General features: G+C 42.8%; 1 long non-coding RNA gene and 1 other non-coding gene across 3 annotated transcripts; one reads left to right on the forward strand and one right to left on the reverse strand.

The window, feature by feature from the left end:
* Window positions 1-1,485: 1,485 nt before the first annotated feature.
* On the reverse strand, window positions 1,486-13,478 carry LOC101427155 (uncharacterized). Of its 2 annotated transcripts, none has more exons than XR_009181634.1 (5): window positions 13,402-13,478; window positions 12,440-12,472; window positions 9,223-9,363; window positions 5,003-5,150; window positions 1,486-1,613 (listed from the first exon to the last, which is right to left on the reverse strand). It is a non-coding gene; the product is annotated as an uncharacterized protein (transcript). The 2 variants fall into 2 exon arrangements; XR_009181636.1 differs by having other exon boundaries at window positions 1,486-3,925.
* Window positions 10,852-18,851, forward strand: LOC131274374 (uncharacterized). Its single transcript, XR_009181640.1, has 2 exons — window positions 10,852-11,809; window positions 12,589-18,851. It is a non-coding gene; the product is annotated as an uncharacterized lncRNA (long non-coding RNA).
* Window positions 18,852-21,226: the final 2,375 nt, after the last annotated feature.

Raw genomic sequence — 21,226 nt, forward strand, 5'->3', positions numbered from 1 at the left:
TGTACAAGAGCTGAATCCGAATGAGGAGTGTGGTCTCGTGAGAACATGGTTCTCTGCGGTCCCTCTTTCCCCCATGTATGGGCTCCTGTTTCCTAATATAAAGTGTCATTGGTTCGGAAGATGCTGAGAAGGCTGATATATTTATATCATATAAAGTGTCATTGGTTCGGAAGATGCTGAGAAGGCTGATATAATGTATTTATATCATATAAAGTGTCATTGGTTTGGAAGATGCTGAGAAGGCTGATATAATGTATTTATATCATATAAAGTGTCATTGGTTTGGAAAATGCTGAGGTTGGGAATGGGACTTCTTGGACATAACTTTCAGAACTAGCTTAAGGTGAAAAGGAGACTTTGTTGGCTCAAATAACCAAACCAAGGGAAGTGGGGGGTAGAACTCCAGATAACTGGAGGAAGAGCTCTCGTCCACTTAATTTTCTCCTACTGCATGTGGAGCTTTTCCTCATGGTAGGAAACAAAACTTAAGTGTCCCTATTTAACATCCCAACAGTTCAGCCACAAACAGCAAAGTCTTCCCTCACCTGCACCACCAGCTAGAAGAGTCATCCCTCTGACTGGGCCAAGTGTTCATGCCCAGAGGAACAGGCGAATGTGCGAGACCCCAAGCCAGCTTCCTGTCTCCATGGTCTGCGGGTTTGTCATATGAGCATACACACGTTGAACGTATTCATACCCTCTGATCTAGCATTTCTTATCTTAGCATATACATTCACAAAAGCCAAGGGATAGAATATTCACAGCAGGATTACTCATAATATTCTTAGGTGAAGACCACACCAATAGCCATTAAGAGTACCATGGATGAATAAATTGTGACACAGGGTACAGTGGAAAACTGTACATTAGCGAGAATGATGTATGCATGTGTGTATATATATGTTTTTATATATGTATATGTGTATTTATATAGGTATATGTAGATACAGAGAATAAAGACTCTTCATCTACACACAATATAGATGACTCATATGCATAATATTGAGTGAAAGAAGCCAGACACAAGATAACTAATCAAATTTTATGAAATACAACAGGGGGTGAAATTAATCTATGCTATCATAAATCAGGATGGTAATTACCCTTGGTGGATAGCACCTGGAAGGGGTCATGAAGAGGGCTGCTGGGGGCCAGAAACAATCTGTTTCTTAATGTAGTTGTCAGTCACATGGAGTGTTTAGTTTGTAAAAATTCACCTAGCTTACACTCATGATGTGTACTTTTAAAAATGTATATATATTTAAATTAAAAACTTTTTAAAGTGTATGATGGGAAGCTTGAGGTTTTCTGAGACTTTGATTAACTTGCCAAGGATTGTAGTGTGAGAAAGTCATCTGGATCTTGAATTGAATCCAAGTTCTTCACCGTAAATCCCAGTGGTTTCCATAACCACCATGGCCTTCATTGCACTGATCACCGTTAAGTTTTGACCGTGTGTTTTTTCAAGGAAAGAAGCCATCCACATCAAAGACAGATAAAATTTTTATTGAACAGAATGATCAGGGCTGGAAAGAATAGGAATCTCTTTTGGAGGCGGCTGATGAATCTTATAAACTTCTGTCTCTTCAGGGACATCAACATTTATCTAAAGACTGTGGAGGAAAAACCATGGTTAGGTTCAGAGTCACAGTTTTTACCCTTCAAATAAGATAATAGTTTTCCTCCTAATGGGAGCTCTGGTCTACCCCTGAGAACTCAATAGTGTGAGTGAATGGAACGGTAGAAAAGAGGAGCATCAGAGATGATGGAGTAAGTAGTGCCTATCTGTATTTCACAGTTTTGAACCTGAATATAACATTATGGTATTTTAATGACTACATAAGTCATGTAGCCCATTATTTGAAAAAAAATTATTAATTTGATAATTTCCAGTGTTGAGGAAGTTGATAAAAAAAATGGGTTGTCTTCTAGTATTGAGGTAAGATAATTGGAATAATTTAAAATTTAACAAACACAAAATTAACACCCAGTGATTTCACTAAGCTATTCTAATTTTTAAAACTCACACATTTACTCAAAGGTCAGTGTGGAAGTTATCTATTTAGTCATGGTAATATCAAAATAGTACAAACAATTTATAATAGGGGAAATTTGCTAAAAGCATGAAAGAAGTGAGGTAAATATATTTAATCACATGAAAATCTCCACAGTGAATATTTAAATGAAGACAAGTCAAAGGACAAAGGATATAGTATAATTCATTTATGTTTAAAAGACCTTAAAAATATTTATATATGGGTAAAAGTATCAAAAATATGTGGAAGCCAACACCAGGGAGTACAAAGGGAAGTGGGACTATGAGAGGGAAAATACCTTTCTATGTTCATGTGTTGCTTTAACGTTTAAGTGAGTGTTTTTTCATATATTAATTGTATAAATAAAGTTAAACAAATAATGCATACATATGATTACAGATATTAGTATGTAAAGATAGTCTAAGAATTTGAAAGTTGTCAACTGTCCATAGAAAACAGACTATGTAACCATGATTACCAATTCCTCATGCTTATCTTTCTAGAACATACGCACACATATGTATGAAAGCATATATATATTTGCATTTTTTTCTTTCATAATTGAGATTTTATTGTTTTGAAGATTAGCACAGATGTTATGAACAAATGTACACAGTTCTTAATGTACATACCAAAAACCTAAAAAGGCATGTAGTTGTTCTTCTAAAGTTCTTCCAGTGACTTTCCAGTTTAAAATTTGGAGGCAAGATTTCCATAAGAATATCAAGTATTAGTAACCTGGCCAGGAGCTGAGAGTGACCACCTGCTCTCCTTGGCATTAGAGATCACAGAACCTTCAAGCATAGCAGCCACCTCAGGAATTTGAATATCTTTCCAAATAATATTTGCAAGGGCTGTTTTCTGACCCAGCACAATGGTTGTCTATATACACATTTGGAGGAATTGGGAAAACATAGTTCTCTTTTTTTTTTTTTAAGTTTAATATATTTTTTAAAGATACATGAATCGCACAAAATAAATATTTGCCTTTTAGTTATTTGGTTACCTGAAGTTTTTTCTTATAAGACTATCTCTTGAACATTTTTCATGTCACCTATATCAACCTACGTTTCTATTTTATTGTGCCTGTCACCCTTCCATTATAACTGGTGGATGTATTGGCTCTTTCCATTTTGGTCACCATGATGACTGTCTCCTTACATAGGTGTTTGTTCAGTTGTCCAATTTCTTCTTTAGGACATATTCTTAGAATTGAAATTACTGGGGCAAAGGGTATGTCCATTTATTGCCAAGGTGGACTAAAGTCAGCCCCAATCCTGGCTCACCTGCAGCAGGCACGGAAGGCTCTGTGCTCTCCCTGATCTTGTTACTCTCATGGTGGGCTTCATTCTTGCATCCCTGACTCCATTTATCATTTTGTTTTTCACCTACTTCTAATTAATATTATTGTTTATTTTATGAAACCATGAAATCCACTTTGAATCCCTTTTTATTAGAAATATTGGGAAAGTAAAGAAGGGAGAGCAAAAATAGAAAGAGAGGAGAGGGAAGTGAGAGAAAAACGCAAACACAAAATATCACATTTACACTTATTGGACATGCTTATGTGATGAAATAATTAGAATAACCAAATTCACAGTCAGAAGTTAGAACACAGTTTACCAAGGACAGGGAACTAATAACTATCAGCCGAGCTTCAGAGGAGATTAAAGCCTCAACAAAGTCTGTGAGTATGTGTGTGTGTTGGGGGGCAGAATGGGACCCTCTGCATGTATAAAACCACACAGTTGCTATTTTTGGGTCTCGAATATGGCTGTGATCTTTTTGGAGACTCAACGTGCATAGGGAAAAAACAGTTACTCAGCCAAGATCCGAATGTAATGGGTCACACGAGCCTTCATCTCTGTGTCACTGATGTGGACAATGACCTGAAAGACATTTCCAGATCAACAGTTCAATGAGTTATAACAAGGTCATAGAGCTGTAGGGCAGAAATGGATGTTGACTAGGCATCATCGTGTCTAGGTTAGTTTGGGGGCTTCATCTCTTACTAATTGGCTAAGACGCCCAAGCTAACATTTGTTTCCATGTCCACAACATGTCAGTTTTGATGGGAAGAGATATAATGAGTGACAAGTTCCTGATTCTGCCTCTTATAGGGATTTATTAAAAATAATTTAATGGTGCCTGTTAGTAAGTGGTCTCTGCATGATTCCTAATTAAAGCTGATGGATTTGAGTGTAAGTTGCCTAGCCTCCTAAATCTGTTTCCTCGTTTATGCACGGGTGTAATGGTAACTTTAATAATCTTCTGAGGTCATTGGGAAGTTAAATGAGACACTGTATATTAAGCACTCAGCACAGCGACCAATGTATATGGAGCACTTGATAGATTCCTCTATATAATTCAAGAGCTTTGAGGCGGGAAAACTCTCTGATGGCTGAGAAGCTTTTCTGCTTCCCCAGTCTTCTTTTTCAACTGAAATTAACCTCATTTCTTCATCAGGGAGGAATCAAGGAGAGATCACCCAAACCAGGGGTTAGCAAACCAGGGTTCACGGGCCAAATCCAGCCTACCACCTGCTTTTTGTTGTTGTTGTTATTTTGGTATGGCCATCAGCTAATGATTTTTACATTTTTAAATGATTGGACAAAAACAAACAAAAAGGTAAATAATATTTTGTGACATATGGAAATTACATGAAATTCAAATTTGTGTCCATAAATAAATCATACTGGAATACAGCTATGCTTGTTTATGTCTTGTCTATGTCTGCCTCTGTGCTACAAAAGCAGAGTTGAGAATTGTGACGGAGGCTGTATGGCCCCACAGAGCCTACAATATTTACTATCTGATCCTTTAACAGAAAACGTTTGCCAACAATGTCCAGTGTAAGCCATCACTAGATGACCTAGATCCCAACCTTCCCCCTACACTAACCCAGAGAGTTTCCCATTTTAAATGATCTATAAAGTCACTGCTCCAACCTTCCCCAGCCACCTTACTTTTGAGGAGAGCATTGCTTCCATTTTCCATCTTTGTTGTAATTTCTTGTCAATGAACACCAACTCCGATTCAAAATATAGCCTTCTTTGGTGCAGGTTTTAAAGACCCTGTTTTTGTAGACGAATGGGAAGATGCACAGGGGAGGATCTATAGGGTCGAGGCGGAGCAAAGCGAGAAACATGAACACAGAAAGTCTGATGATATTTATGCTGCTCTAACAGCATGTGCTTAAATAACTCTGACCTGTTTTCAAAGCAGTTAAAACATGGACAAACTTTGGCCTTTGTTAATCTGATGTTAGATCTGGGATATTTGCAAGCAACTGCTAAGGGTCACAACCTATACTATTCATTCAACATATGATTCCTGAGCACTTACTATAGGACAAAACCTGTTCTTGATGCTATGAAGACAGCAGGGATAAAACAGTCTGTGTTTTTATGGTGTTGATCTTGTGCTGGTCTTTTGTGTTCCTGAATACGTGAATTGCAAACTATTAGTGTCAGGAGCAGGAGTGAGCTCATGAGCTTTTTCACTGTGGGGGAGTTTTGCAATTCTCCACTCTACACAAACAACGTAACTTTCGGCTCTTGTTACTCCAAGTGTGGCCCCTGGACTGGCGGCCTCTGCATCAACTAGAAGCTTGTTTGAAATGCAGACTCTCAGACCCCAGGCCAAACCAGACACTGCTTGAATCAGTATCTGTAGTTTACCAAATTCCCCAGGTGTGATGCATATGCACATTCACACATTTGAGAAGCATGGCTCTCCAGTATACTTTTAATTTTTAAACATGTTTAGACATTTATTGAGCAGAGAACATTCTCCAGCTGATAGCACTGAAACATGAGAAGGACTCAATTCCTTACTACTGCTTTGAAAACGAGGGGACTGTGTATCAAAAAAATCCCCATCCTACAACCACAAGAAACGAACAGTGCCACGCTTGGAAGCAGTTACCCCTCCTCGCCAAAGTCTTCCGATAAGAGCTCAGCCTGGCTCCCACCTTGATTCCAGCCTCATGAGACCCTCCGCTGAAAACCCAGTTGAGCCCACCCAGTCTTCTCACCTACGGGACTGTGAGAAAATACACTTGTGCTGTTTTCAGCCACTAAGTTTGTGGTAATTTGTTATTCAGCAATAGAACACTAAAAAACAAAAATCTTCATTTTATAGAGGAGGTAACTGAGACAGAGGGGAAATAAGAGAATTTCCCAAGTCACACAGACAGTAAATGAAGGAGCTAGGAGTTCTAAAGCATCTGGCCCTAATCACTACACCGAAATGCAAGAATTTGAGAAAGATAAAAGGTGTAACCCTAAAGAAGATCGAAGCAGATATTATATGCTGTGGTGAGATTTTAAGGAAATGCAAATGATTAAGTTCTCAGAATATGAAACCTATCTTTACATTTATTCCAATAAGACAGGGCTTCTTAACAAGGGGTACGTGAGCTTGAACTGAAATTCAAGAAAACATTATTCTCATGGGGATGCGTTGGTGCAGGTGTGATATATTTGTTAACTAATATACCATATAGCGTGGACTTAGAAAAGGGTCCATGGTTTTCACCTAACTGGCAAAGGGGTCCGTGGAACAAAAAAGGTTAAGAACCCCTGCAATCAGACAAGGAACATTAGTTTCTGCTAGTCTTCAGAAAACCCACCCCCTGCCTAAGATGCAAGCCATTCTGTAATTTTTATTTCAATCGATCCGCTTAGCAATTGGAGGTGGGATATGGACAAAGATGTTTCATGAAGGTGGCCAGGAAAGGCAGCCTCCTCAGAGAAAGCCGTCTAAGCCAACGTGACGTTTGATCAGAGACCTGGAGTGGACTCGCAGCCGGTCGCTTACACTACTGGGGTTTTATGGCTGGAGACCAACGTTCGGTAGGCTCTGGAGTCGGACAAACATGGCTGTGACATCCGGAGTGACAGACTCTAGCTTTCCCTTAGAAAATTACCTCATAATGATGATAAAAATGATATCTACCACTGAAGGCACTCAGGATGAATCAAATAACTAATGTGCTGCTGAACTCTTCCAGGCTTTGGAAAGCTGCGAGTCCTGTGCATATTGTACTCAAGCAGGGGAAGGTGGACCCCAAACAGAAGAACACGGAGTACATCAGAGGGCGGGGAGTGGTGTCTTAGTTATCCGGGGCTGTTGTAACAAAGGGCCGCAGACTGGGTGACCTAGAACAACAGGGATTTATTGCCTCACTCTTCCAGAGGCTGGAAGCCTGAAATTGAGGTGTAGAGAGGGCCACGCTTTTGTAGCCCGCTGGGTTCTGGCAGGGGCATAACTCAAGCTCTGCCTCCGTCACATGGCCGTCTCTTCTCTCCTACTGACCGTGTGCAAGTTTTCTCTCTTTGTAAGGACATGGGTCATTTGGATTAGGAGGACCCTCCTTAATCCAGTTTGGCCTCATCCTAAGTAATAACATCGCCAAAGATACTGTTTCCAAAAAGGACTTGAATATACCGTTTTTGGGGAATGCAGTTCAATCCATAACAAGCGGTAAGAAGAAAAATATAGAAGAGGGAGGAGAAAGCCTATGACAAACGGTGTTCCTCTCAGGTGAGACAACCTTTGAGCAGCAACTTCAAGGAAGCAAGGGATGGAGACGGGATGATACCGTAGGGGGCGCTTTCTACGGAGAGGGAATGGCAGGTGCTCAGGCTCCAAGGAGACAGCGGTGGGAAAACACGGGGAAGGCGAGCAGGTGTGAGGAGGTGAGCTCAGGGGGAGAACGAGAGGCGGGACCAAGGTTCAAGGCCTTTGCAACAGGAAGTCAGGGGCAGGTTTTGCTTAGAGGAGGAGGGAGATTATTTGATCGCTATTTTAGAGTCTGTGAGTAAAACAGACCCTAAGGCTGGAGAATATCCAAGCTACGGGAGATATGCTGCCGGACCTACACAATTATAAAAGATACAACCCCCGTCCTCCTTCACGGATCCATATATAAGTATATATATATATATATATCACCTCCGAGGTGTCCCTGTTTTAGGAGCTGGGGACACAGATGGAATGTATTGTCTTGCCGAGGAGAAAGTCACCGTCTACCAAGGAGACAGCCAAGCAAAGGATGGCTAAGAGTCAATATTGGGTACTGATTATGATGGAATTATACTCATTGTGATGGTGAGCGAGTCCAGTCTCCCTGGGGAATTTAAGGAAAGCAACTGAGAGGAGGTAGCATCCGAGAAGAGATTTGAGGCGAGAAGGCGTTTGTCAGGCGGAGAGGCAGGAGGCCGGGCCGGGGGGCCGCCAGGACTCCCCAAGTCCACCCCATGCTCTAGCCTCGCGGGATTAACGAGGCCCCCCGGCAAGCCTTGCTTGTCTACCCGCACCCTACCCCGCTTTTTATCACATAGTGTCACTCACCAGGGACACGCCTCCTCTGAACGTTTCCCATCTCCAGGGGCTCTGGAAACAGGCAGGCTTTGGGCACATTTTAGTTCTACTCCTGCCTTAGTTGTGTAGCTTTGGGGAAAACTTTTGAACCTTTCTGTCCCAGTTCACTGACTTTTAAAATGAAATAATGCATGTAAAAATGTAGCAGAGTGCTGGCATATAGTTGAGGCTCCATCTAGTACCCGCTGTTTTTATTATCACTATTGTTATTATAATTAATTACTATCATTACTACTACTACCACCACTCTCACGGGATGTGGTTTTTGAGCCATTGATTGATTCTCCTCCCTCCATAATCTCCTTTTCCACTCTTTGTCTTCCAATTCCCTTCCCCTCATTGAAGCCTCTAAGAACTAAGTTCACTGTAGTGGAAAAGACATCAGAAAGCAGGACAATGAGAAGGAGCATCCTTTTAAGGATCAAAACTCTTATTTTCCTCTGGATAGAAAAGGAATCCTGGGATTGAGGGGCTTAGAGACAGTCTCTCCCTGAAAGTGCCACAAAGGGTGACCCATGGATGAATAAAGGTTTGGATAGGTAAGCATATTTGGTCAGAAATCTGTCCCCGCAAAAGATGTGATGTCTTAAAATATCTTTAATTCACATCAGAAGCCTTCAAGTTATATATCATTATTCTCTCTTCATGCACAAGGTCACTGAAGTTCAGAGTTCAGTCAAGGACCCACAGCAGCCCAGCTAGTTGGTAAAAAAAGAGTCAGGATCTGAAGTCAGGTCTACCTAACATCTACTGCTTCTTGGGTCCTGGCGTCTGAGAAAGCCCCTCATCGGGAACTCACCATGCCCCGTGCAGTACCGCCACCTGCCTTGGAATTTATCATCCAGTGAGCACCAGTCATAGTCGCTGTGGACCGAGATGCAACTGTAGTGGAGTGTGTCACCATACATGAATGGAAAGATGCAGGTGCTGTTAACGAAGTCTGGAAAAGAGAGTGCACGCGGCGTGTGAGGCAAGCCTGCAAAGAGAAGTGGCCTTCAAATGTCCATGGCGATGGCTGTCGCTGTGCTCGCCCTTACCTCCGCCCTCCCCGATATGTGCACGTCCCTGGTCTCACTAACTGCCTTCCCTGTGTGTGGTACAAAATACAGGCGAATCTCAAGGGGAGCTTTATTTCACCCCGGAGCTGGAAGCAGGCTGCAGCAGCCGGCTTCCTTCCCACGTCAGCCTTCTAGAAACCACACCCGATAAAAGCCAACATCTGGAGTCCTTCTCAATCTCTCTTCCTCTCTCCTAGAAAAACAAATCTCGTAGCCTGCCCGAGTTGGCTCTTGACTATCCCTCAGAGCTCCCCACTCCTTCCACATCCTTTCCACAACCAGCATCTTATCTTGCCTTGGCAATGGTAATGATTTATTTCTAGAGGCTCGTAACTCACTCGACCTGCCCATTCTTCACACTGGGGGTTGAACAGTCATTCTTAAATATTTTTCTGATCCTGCTATCCCGTGGCCCTTAGCTCATGACAAACAGCACTGAAGTGGCTTGTGATGCTCCACCAGATCTGGTCCCCATACCCACCTCCAGCCTCACTTCGATTCACCCTCCCTCGCGCGCCCTCTTGGCTCAAGCTGTATAAAGTGTTGCAAAGGTGCCACCACCTTCGCAGCCTCAGGGATTTACAGCCATGGTCCCCTCTGCTTGGCAAGAGCTCCATACTGCTCTGCCTTATTACCTCCTCTTATGTTCAGCTTAAACATGAATTTCTATGAGACTTTCTCAAGCGTCCAGGCTAAGCTAGGTCCACTTGTACTGAACTTATTTACAGCTTCCCCATTCTCATATTTATTTCACTTGTAATTACTTGTCCAAATTCTCTCTAGTTTGTGATCCTGTTCTCAGCTAGACCCATGATATCAACTGCCAGGGACTGGCATATAATAGAAACTTAATAGATATTTGTTGGCCCTCCATGAGCCTGAAATAATTTGCCACAATAGTTACTGAATATTTAATGAATGTTTTCATTATTGAACCATTATGTATTTTTATTATTTAAAAACTTTTTCTTGTTTATATTTATCACTTAACAATAATTATTTTACTGTTTACTTATCATTTACCACTTGTTTATTATTTAATTATTTAAAATATTACTTATTCTTTGCTATTTATCATATTATAAAAATATTTAATCATTTCACTGTTTAGTAATTTTGTTATTTAACCTTTTTTTCTTTATTACAGAAGTTGCAGGTTTTCAGAGCAATCATGCATAAAGGAAAGGATTCTCGCTTTTAACATTTTAAATTTTTAGTAATAATTATCTTAATTATTGTTATTTATGTATTGAGCTACCACACAGCTTACTCTGTCTGGACATGCTGCATACAGTTTACAAATATTATCACATTTACTAGTATTACACCGGCCCAGTAGACTGAGTTCTGTTCTCTCTGCCGTACAGGTTTGGGGGCTGTGGGTGTTTGAAGCTTTCGTGGACCCTGGAGAACCCTGTTCTTAAGGCTACTCCAGTCCTGTGCACGTAAACTTACCGCAGGTGGGCGCCTCGGGTCAGCGTGTGTGAGCCGGGCTGGGACTTAATCCTCTCGCTGGAGCAGTTTATAAACGGAGCAATAAAAAGCCACAGACACAGAAAGAAGGCCACACAGATAGGGGGGAGCCCAGGAGCTGAGAGAGAGGGCCCGGGAGCCAGAGGCTGGAATCAAAACCTGACACAGAAGCTGAGGGGAAGCCACCGGAGCCAGAAGCGGAGAGCAGCAGCCCGGGGAGAGGAGAGGGAGAGCGGCCAGCCCCCGTGCCTGCTCGCCCACGGCCGCGGCTCGGCAGGGAAGCGTCTCCTGACCATGCCTTGACTGGGACGCTTTCACGGCCTCAGGACTGTAAGCTCTGACCTACTAAACCCTATTGTAAAAGCCGGTCCATTTCTGGTGTGCTGCTCCCAGGGGCTTTTAGCAAACTAAAATGGGGACTTAAGCACAGAGAGGCTGAGAAACGTGCTAAATAAATGGCAAGGCCAGGCCGTCAGGATCCGGAGTTAATGCGCTTGGCTGCTGGGCTTGGCTGAACGCTAGAGGCTTCCTTGCTGCAGCTGCTGTGGCCGGCCCCTGCTGCTCCCGCCGGGCCGGGCGGCCACGGCCCCTGCTGCCGCCCCCTCCTGCTTAGGTCAGCTTTGACCCTCAGCTCCCGGTCCCCAGATGCCTGGAAACCTGCTGTCCACGGTTCTGAAAATGACTTCCCTCTGGCCCCCAAATGAAGAGGACATTTTCCCACCATAAAGTGACTCCAGGCTATGTTGGCTCAAGCCTGAACAAGCAACTGGTGCTGGCAATGTTTTCAAATCCACCAAGTGTCTCCTGACTCGACTCTCCCCGCGCTTAGAAGCACAGTGAGCTCGTATCTAAGAGGTAACTTCACAACTTAAAAACAGGTGCCAAAGGTCGCATGCATGATTCCACAGAGAGGAAATGTCTGGAAAAGGCAAATCTATACAGACAGAGGGTAGATTCTTGGTTCCTCGGGGCTAGGAGTGGGAACGGCGAGCGCCTGCAGACGGGCACAAAGGGTCTTTCTGGGGTAATGGAAATGTTCTAAAATTGGATTGTGGTGATGTTTGTTGTGGTGATGTTTGCGCAACTCCGCAAATTTACCAAAACATTGAATTGTATACTTAACACGGGTAAATGCTATGGTGTGTAGATCACACTGTGACAGAGCTCTTTAAATGACAAACAAACAAATAACAAAAAACACAAATGCTGATCTTATTTCCAACAGAGATGAAATAACTTTTCCTGGGGGTGGAGGGAGGAAATGAAGGGAAGAATTAGGGGGAATTAGGGGGCGATTCCCTTGGAAAGTGGAGAGTGAACTGAATCTTGAGCTATATGACTTGGCCACCACAGCAGGAAAGGTCTTTTATGCAAAGGAAATGGTAAAAGGGCAGGAAAGTGCAAGGAATATTCGGGAATACAGTATTGTTTAATGGGTGGGGGCTAGCATTTGAGTTGCTAACAATGAAAGAGATGTTGCCCTACCTTTAATCGGAGGGTATAAATGGGAAATCAATTCTGAAAGAGAAAAAAAAGAGTAAATGTTAAACCACCTTCTAAAACACTCCATTCATAGAATAAAGGATTTTAAAAGTACCTGGAAACTCACGTAGCCAACAATTGCCCTGTTGCAGGAACACCTACAGAGCACAACCTGGCTGTTTCAGGAATACTTTCATTTCGGGAATCTCACAACTATCCAAGATACTGGCTCTGATTACTAGAAAGGTCTGTTTGGTGGCTACCTATATGTCACTCTTTGTATTTAGTGTCTTATGTAAATTATCTCAGAAACTGATGATTGCAACACCCCTGTAAGGTCACCCTTGTTATCACAGTTCATATGTTCTTAGATAATATATAAAATAGTATATAAAATAAAGTAATATGAAATATATGGTATAGGAACATAGCATATTGTATATGTCTATATGATATAGAATGCATAATATACTTTGTGATAATATATTCTGATACATATGATACGCTACATGATGTATAATATATAGTATTGATCTTAGAGGGTGTTGCAAGCATCAGTTTCTGATAAAAATTGTATATAATTTCTGATATACAGCAATATATTCAGCTAATATATTTTAACATTCGGTTTATGAATATTCAGTTTCTTATATATAAATATGCACTTCACAGAAATATATTTTAAATAGTATACGTTACTATACATTATAATTACACACTCTATATTAGTAATACATGTGACCATTATCCCCATTTCGTAGGGAGAGCGATGGAGGCTCACGCGTTCAAAGCCACACAGCAGAGCAGCAGTTCAGTCCTCTGGCTCCAGAAACGGAGTCTCTGAAATCCTGCCTCTGGTGGCACCTGTTTCCGAAACGTCTTTTGGAGGTGCCACCACTGAGAAACATAAACAAAAGGAGGGGCCGCATTTTCTCACAACCAACACAAAAGTTAAATGCCCTGACCTGGCACAGAATTACGAGACGAACATCATCTTTGCAAAGGCGCCAAGAGGGCAGGCGACCAACTGAGCGCCTAGTCCAGAGTGTCTAGCCCAATGAAAATAGAGCCTCGCTCACGCGAACCCGCCCCCGTAAGACTGACAGGTCCCTGCTCCAATCAAAAGAACCGAGCCCATGTCCTCCTTTCTGGTTTCACAGCTGCTCACAAACACCCCCCACCCCACCCCCGCCTCGAAGCCGCTTTTGCGTTTTGCAGGCGAATGGTTCCCTCGCCGCAGCAAATTTGGTGCCTTGAGTAAAATGCAGTAAACTGCAAGGCGGCTCTGATTTGACACCACAAAGCCAAACCTCCAGCGTGTGCACGAGGTGAGCTGTGGTCAATTCAGGATAAAGCCGTGGGTGTGGATAGTTGCGTGTAAATGCCGGGAGAGCAGCTGCCTGGGGGGGCGCTCCTGCTTTGCTGGGTCCAGCGCTCCCGGCTTTGCCAACCCCGCGGCTAATCCCTAGGCCCCGCCCCCTCCCCCGCCCCACACACCCTTTACTATCGTTAATCTTTGCAGCCTTCTCATTTGACAGGTGGGGTTGTGGAGAGGTGCTTTCACTTGAACAGGACCACACAGCTAGCCCTGGGAGCACGCCCAGCTCTGCTGATTCCAGGGACGGAGCTATTTCTTTCAGACCACGGTGCCCCTGGAATTGATCTTTGGTTATTTCATCTACTGATATGCCTGAGCACAACCAAATCCCGGTTCTAGCTTTGTCATTTCACTTTATTCCGATCATATCGCCTCTCTGCCCAGACAGTCCACGTCTCCTCCTGGACATTAACAGCCTCACAGAATACCAGCGTCAGACAGCGCTACGCTGGGACCGTGAGATAATGAGAAAAGGCAAGGCCACCTCAGCATTTAATTTAAGCCCAGGCAAAGCCAAGTTCCCTGGGCCGCCCACAAAATACCAAACACCGCCCCCCATGGCCGAGAGGAGGGACTGCTGCTTCTGCGACAACTCTCGCTCTCCACGCTGCTGGTCTGCCCTCCCAGACCCAGTCACAGAATTGCCCCCGCTTCCTGACGACATCCAGTCTGGAGTGACCCTCTGCTTCCTTAGACCCTCCCCCTCCAAGTCCCATGGCAGGTTCCTTCTAGCACCCTCTGACTGGGACCCCACGGTGTGTCTTCCATTGCTGCCACCAAGAACAGGCCAGAATTTTTGCACTGCAGGTGCTCCTAGCAGGGCATTGGCAGTTCTAAGGGTTTTGCCTGTATCTGATGGACTATAAGAGAGAAAGATTGCTTGTTCTTTATTCCATCGACCTGCTTTCTGAGGCGGCAATTCATGTAGTTCAAACTTCAAGGGAACTGTAAAAGGGAAAACATAAACGTCCTCCCAGCCACCTAAACTCAGCCACTCTGCGATTCTTCTCGCTGTATCTACAGAGATACTTAATGAATATTCAGACAAATTTGTGTAAATAACATTTCCTCTGCTTTTTTTAAAAAGCAAAGGGTAGCGTGGTTTAAAGTTTTCTCACACTTACTTAACCACGGACCTTTGGAAATGTTCCAAAACAATACACGTTAAGCCTCCTTGTCCCTAAAGATTAGCATATAGAGCTGAGAAGCCTGAGGCTCAAAGACCAGTGGAGTGACTTGTCCTTGATCATCCAACCAGCACGGTGAAGATCTAGGATGTGAACAAAGGTCTCTCCAAATCCCCTCTTCTGCACCAGCCACCAGGCTAAATAGAAAAGATTGCATGTGCCATCAGTATGACCTGTTTCCAGCCTCTCCCACCAAAAAGCACTGCTTCTTCTATCCCCCCTTCTTTCTTTCCTGCCTCCTCCTTTCATCCACCTGGCCCTCTCACCTGCATTCAGCCCAGACAGACAAACACCCAGGGAAACCCAGCTGACCAGGTGTCTCATCCCCTCCAGTTGCCTGCAGGCTGCACGCACCAGTAGCAAATACTGCCTGAGATTTTATACTCTCCCATGCCTGCTCCTCCTACTCCAGTCGCTGTCGCAGCACACACGCTTACTGCATAGCACTTTCTCCCCTTCCCTGGATCTCAAGGTGTATAGGCAAACAAACGGAGGGCATCCATCTTTGAATGCTCGACAGCAACAGTTCTGAAAGTAGGATCCCTGGGCCAGCACCATCAGCATCACCGGGGGCGGGGACTGGATGTGTGAAAAATGCAAACCCCCAAGCTCCATCCCAGACCCGCTGGAAACTCTGGGGGTGGGGCCAGCAACCTGCATTACCATAAATCCTCCAGGCAACACTGATGGCATGCTAACTTTGAGAACCATTGCTCTAATGCTTGCCTAACACTTTCATATCCGTTTTCTCTCGATTCTTTTAAAAATTATTATTCTTTTTGTTAAAGTCCACTGAGAAAGGCAAAGCCAGTGATAGTAAGGATCAGAGAGGCCCGTGCAGAGCGCCTGCGGTCAGCCAGGAAATGGAAAGGGCAGGGCTCCTCTCCAAGTCCTATGACCTGGCTCGGTCCACTCTAGAATTTCTTCCCCATGCCGCCATCTTGGGAGTGATCTCGGGGGAAGCAGAAGAGGCAAGAGCATTTTATGGGAGAGAGAGGGGGTTGGAAGGAAGAGCACCCAGAGAAAGGCAGGTGCCCCAATGCAGTTGGCAATCCAAGGGGCTGCCCTGGGAAACATGCATCAAGCCAGTGTCGGCAGGTAAGGGGTTAACATTCATTTTTTTAAGAAGATTAATTTTATTTACTTATTTCTCTCCTCCTTGTTGTTTGCGCTCGCTCTCTGCTTTCTGGGCCTGCTTGTCTTCTTTTTAGGAGGCACCGGGAACCGAATCCAGGATCTCCCATGTGGGAGGGAGGCACCCAGTGGCTTGAACCACCTCCGCTCCCAACATTCATTTTTTAAAAAAACTTTCATTGTGGTAACATACACGTAACTCAACATTTTCCATTTTAACCATTTTCAAGCGTACAATTCAGTAGCATTAATTACATTCACAGCCTTGTGCTACCATCAGCAACACCATTACCCCCAATTTACTGTCACTTCAGACAGAAACGCTGCATCCATTCAGCAATAACGTCCCATCCCTCCCCTGTACTCCTGGTAACCTGTAATCTATTATCTGTCACCATGAAATTTGCTTGTTCTAGATATTTCCTATAAGTGGGATCGTATAATATTAGCTTTTTCGGTGTCATTGTTTAGCGTCTGCTCTGGGCCATGGTCTTTTCAGCTATTACTTCTGATTTGCTCCACAGTAGCTCCACGGGGACCAGGTATTGGTTAGAAACATGTTTGCCTTTTCCAAATAGAAATGAGGAAATGGACTATGAGAGACAGGAAGGAACTTGGGTAAAGGAGCTGGCTTTTCGTTTTGCGCCATGTTGCAGGATGATTGTCTTAACAGCGCCCCTCGTTTCTCTGCAGGTGTGAAGATGCCATCAGGCACTCCTGAGGAAAGCGCGGTGGGCGTTAGTGCAGCCCACACCTGCGCTGATGGTGAGTCGCATAACCACTTCAGGAAGTGACGCTCAGATCCCCACTTTGACACTTGGGGAGACTGAGGCTCAGAGAGGCAAAAATATTTGTCAAAGTTACATTTCTTGTGAGTGGAAGAGGAGAGAGTCCATCCAGGCATACTGTGACATAAGCCACACCGAGTTTAGCACCTTGTACAGGAATCCTGCTGTCAGCAGAGCCACAGGTTCAACACTGACTTGAGAATATTCACTCAGTCTACTTAGTGCCAATTATATACCAAATAGGCACTGTTTGGTAAAAGACAAAAGGAATACTGATGCCAAAGACAGAATTCACATCCTTTCTGATACCTGCTAACAGTGATTTTGAAAAGTTAACATTTGCTTTTCAGAGCCTCCATGCCAGAGCTCTTAAATATTTGGGTTAGAAGTACACAATTTGATAGCTCAGTGGATAGTCTCTCAATCTGGAGCATACTTACTCCCAAAGATAATGGAAAATTTTACCCCTGAGCATTCTTGAGGTGGTGGAGGGGGTGATAAATATGTCCAGAGCTGGAGAGGCACGTTCTAGAGGTTGACCCCACACTGCGCCCTAAAGTCATGGCCAGGACGCTCTGAGCAGGCTCTGGGACGCCTCACCCTCTGGGGGGCAGATGTGAACCTCTGAGAGGACACACTGTTCCTCCACGACCGAACTGATTAGTCATTGTGTCCCAAGGAACTCAGCCAACTGTGATACAATGTCTTTCAGAATAAAAGTTGATATCCAGTCAACTGGACCATGAAGATTCTTAGGGTTGGGTGGGATGAAAGGGAGAAACTTACCAAAGGTCAAAACCCTGACTTGTGTTCTAGAACTTCCTTATTAATCCCAGTAATCCCACAGAAATAGAGAGAAATTCCCAATGATGTCAGCAGAGAGAGGGTCACATGGGGCTTGGTTTTATCATCTGTAAACGTGAAGAGATACAGCGCCAGGATGAGATTCAGAACATCTGCGTTCTCTGCCAGCTATAGAACCAGTAGAAAATATATAAGTTTTAATATTAGGCAGATGAAGTTTCAAATTCTGGATTTTCCACTTATTAGTTGGGGACATGATCTAACTAATTAACCACTACCTGTTAAGATGGTTGTTTTTTGTCTACATTTCACAGGTGCACAGAAAAAGGAGAATAGCAGGTGTTCACATAGTATTTGTTGCTTTTAAGAGCTGAGTAATTGTAGATAAGACACATAAACCTCCCCAAGAAGCCTAGTTTTCCTTTGTATGATTTATTTTCCAAACTTGCTCATATAATAAATTCTCCACATTGAAGAACCAGCTGCATGAAATTGGAATCAAACTGAATGATAAGAAAACCATAAATCCCCAAATTGGTGAAATCATATAAATATTCTGAAAACTAAATGAAAAAAATAAATTAATGGATAGTAGTGAAATGCATTCCACTGCTTAACTCTTCCTTGTATGAGTGCCCCACAGAAATTGAGGAAAAGGAAGAGTTGAAGGAAGAAATCTCATAGAATTATGGCATTCACGTCTGCCAATGTATAAATGAACATAATGGATATCGTAAGTATAAAGGGGGATTATTGAATGTCTGTAAAGTGAGATTGTTAGTCTCAGCCTTGTTTATTTACCATGGGAAAACCTGACATCATGGACATGAATTAAGAGTCAAGATAAAAAGTAAAATGTCTCCATTTTTGGAAGAGCTGATCCATGTCCACATATAGGCATCTGGTACTCAATTTTAAATGATAGCACTCATGAAGGTGAGAGTTTCAAGAGAAATAGAGATGTGGGAATTGAAGAGAAAGTGGATGGCATTTTGCTAAGCATTAAATTGAATTGAATCTCTTTCTAGATGAGACTTTGGACAACTGGCTTAACCTATTTCAACCTTGATATTTTCCTCATCCACATATTAGGTATCATTAAAACAATCTCCATTTTTCTTACCAAATCTCTTGTTCTGTGTCTTCCTTATCTGGGTAAATGACACACCCATTCACCTGGTTGCAAGGGCCACAGAGGAGTCATTCTCTACTCTGTCCTCTCCCACTCTCTAATAATCCACCAGAAGTTCAATGGACCTTATACCATGGAAATATATCCTGAATCTAGCCCCTGCCCACTTCTTCCAATGCAACCTTTAATCCAACAGCACTCATTCTTCTCTGTTTACTGATTTCGCTGCCTTTACCTTTGAATTTCCTTTGCTTTCTTTACCCAGTAGCCAGAGTGAGCTCATGCTGCTGCTATGATGAGAATCCCCAATACCAACTCTTGAATAAGTCCCAGAGTCCCTACCACAGCTCTCCTCCATCTGACCTACCACTGTCTCCAAGACCTTGCGGTCTTCTCTTCTCAACATTTGCCATCACTCACTCAAACCAAAGGTCTCCCTGCTATTCTCCAAACACCTTAAACACAGCCCTGTGTCAGAGCATTTACATCTGAGGGTCTGTCTGCCAGAGTTCTGTGTTCCAAAGATATATGGCAGAATTGTCTCTTCCTTCATATCTCAGTGATTCAGTGTCACCTGCACAGAAAAGCCTTTCTTTATCCCTCTTTCTAAAATGGTGACTCTTCCACTTTCTCTCCCATACTTACCCTGATTTAAAATTTTCCGTGACAATTATCGCTATCTGAAATCCTTCTCTACATCCATATCCATTTTGATAGCTGTGGATGTCTGTGTTTATTATTTTTCTCTCCCACTAGATTGCAAACTCTGTGAAGGCATGAATCTTGTTCCATTCAAATTCTATTCTCAGTAAAATAAAACAGTGCCTGATAAATGGCACATGTTCAAAAAACCATTTGTTGAAGGACGTGACAATGCCTTTCTTGTAGGCTTGGTGCGAGGATCTTATGAGATGTGTGGAAAGCGACTGGGCCTAAATACGGCACATGCTAAGCAGTTATACATGGTGGTCATTGTTGTTGTCAATGTCGAGTGAATACAGTTTGCTTTGTAATCATGGGAAAGTCACTTCTGATGTTCATGCATGTCAGGGAGTAGACAGACATGCTTTTCAAAGTCTTTTCCATTGTTAGCCTTAGTAACTGCATGCTTTCATGAAAAAACTAGTACTTCTGGTTTTGAACCATGAAGTGCCAAATCTAGAGTGTTGACAGAAATCCCTACCATGTCTGATTAACTTCTCTGGGACATCACACCATGCAGGGAATGCCTTTTGTGGGCCCCATGAAAGTTTTTGTTACCATGCCCAAAGGCCCTGATGATCTTTACATCTATGGAACATGGTCAACTCTTCCCTGGGTGAAAATACAGAAAACATTTTTCTGGATGGAAGACATTTAATTTTTTCTTTGGAGATACTGGGAATTGAACCCAGGACCTTGTTCATGGGAAGCAGGCCCTCAACCACTGATCTACATCTGCTCCTCAATGGAAGTTATTTTTTTTTTTTTTTTTTAGGGGGTACTGGGGATTGAACCCAGGACCTTGTACATTGGAAGTGGGCACTCAACCACTTGAGCTACATCTGCTCCCTGAAGATATCTAATTTGATGGAAAGTACTGAAAATCTTCAATTCAGATAATTGGGGCTTGACTCTCACATCTGTCACTGGGCAAAATCATCATCAGAGGTAATTTTTATTTTTTGAGGAAATATCTGTAAGACACATCTATTTTATTAAGGGCTTGTCCAGAAGATTTAAAGAACTTTCACAATTCAACATGACTAAAAAGAAAGAAAAAAGGAATGAAGGGCAGGAAGGAGGGAAGGAGGGAGGGAAAAAAACAACATCACATTAGATTTAATTACGAGAAAGGATGGAAGAAAAATATCTGAAACAAAAGAACTTATCCTTTGTGGGCATGGGAATAAAAAACAAAAACAAGACTAATATAATTTATCGTGCTGTAATAAACCAGAAAATAGTAAGTCATCTGAGAATTAACAATTTCTTGTGCTATTGTGATTTGCAGTTGTAACAGTATTTTATGTGACCTATAATAAATTTATAGCTAGCCATGTTTAAAAATTACTCTTGTTTTAATCTCTGTTGCCATGAGCTGTGTGAGTTTAGCCACTAGTCACATGTGGCTATATTTAAATTTAAGGAAAATTTAGAATTCAGTTCTTCAGTTATACTAGCCACATTTCAAGTGCTCAACAGCCACAAGTGGCTGCTGGCTACCATATGGGACAGTGCAGACACAGAGCATTTCCACTATAATAGAGAATACTGTTCTAGAGATTAAAAAAAAACTATCCTCCATTAATATCATATTATTTTATATTCAGCCTCTTAGAATTTTAAGGCTGGGAACAGGTCCAATGCTTTGTGTGTGTGTGTTTT

The sequence above is a fragment of the Dasypus novemcinctus genome, chromosome 18 (genome assembly GCF_030445035.2).
Source record: "Dasypus novemcinctus isolate mDasNov1 chromosome 18, mDasNov1.1.hap2, whole genome shotgun sequence".
Taxonomy (NCBI): Eukaryota; Metazoa; Chordata; class Mammalia; order Cingulata; family Dasypodidae; genus Dasypus; species Dasypus novemcinctus.